Below are 310 nucleotides of genomic sequence, written 5' to 3' on the forward strand. Positions count from 1 at the left end.
CGGCAGATCCGTATGCGGCTGCGCTAGCGGCTTCTCCGGCAGCGGCGGCGGCGGCAGCAGCGTATGGAGTCGGCGCGATGGTAAGCCTCGTCTCCATCTCTCCGTCACGCTCTCAGATCCTCAAACGCTTTCTAACCAAACCTCTCTCTCGCAGGCCACTCTCTACAGAGGAGGATACAGCCGGTTCTCACCATATTAATACACTTCCAGATTCGCTGTCTCTCTGAAACTTCACCAACGGCTGCTGACCTCGGAGGGAAAAATCCAATCACGCTCTTGGACAAAAAAAAAAAAGAAAAAAAAAAAGCGA

The 310-nt window shown here is 53.2% G+C and overlaps 1 long non-coding RNA gene across 1 annotated transcript; it reads left to right on the forward strand.

Annotated features, from left to right (window-relative positions):
- On the forward strand, positions 1–287 carry LOC107682036 (uncharacterized). Its single transcript, XR_001633333.1, has 2 exons — positions 1–80; positions 155–287. It is a non-coding gene; the product is annotated as an uncharacterized LOC107682036 (long non-coding RNA).
- The last annotated feature ends 23 nt before the right edge of the window (positions 288–310 follow it).

Source organism: Sinocyclocheilus anshuiensis, unplaced genomic scaffold (assembly GCF_001515605.1).
Source record: "Sinocyclocheilus anshuiensis isolate Anshui unplaced genomic scaffold, SAMN03320099.WGS_v1.1 C31237117, whole genome shotgun sequence".
Lineage (NCBI taxonomy): Eukaryota > Metazoa > Chordata > Actinopteri > Cypriniformes > Cyprinidae > Sinocyclocheilus > Sinocyclocheilus anshuiensis.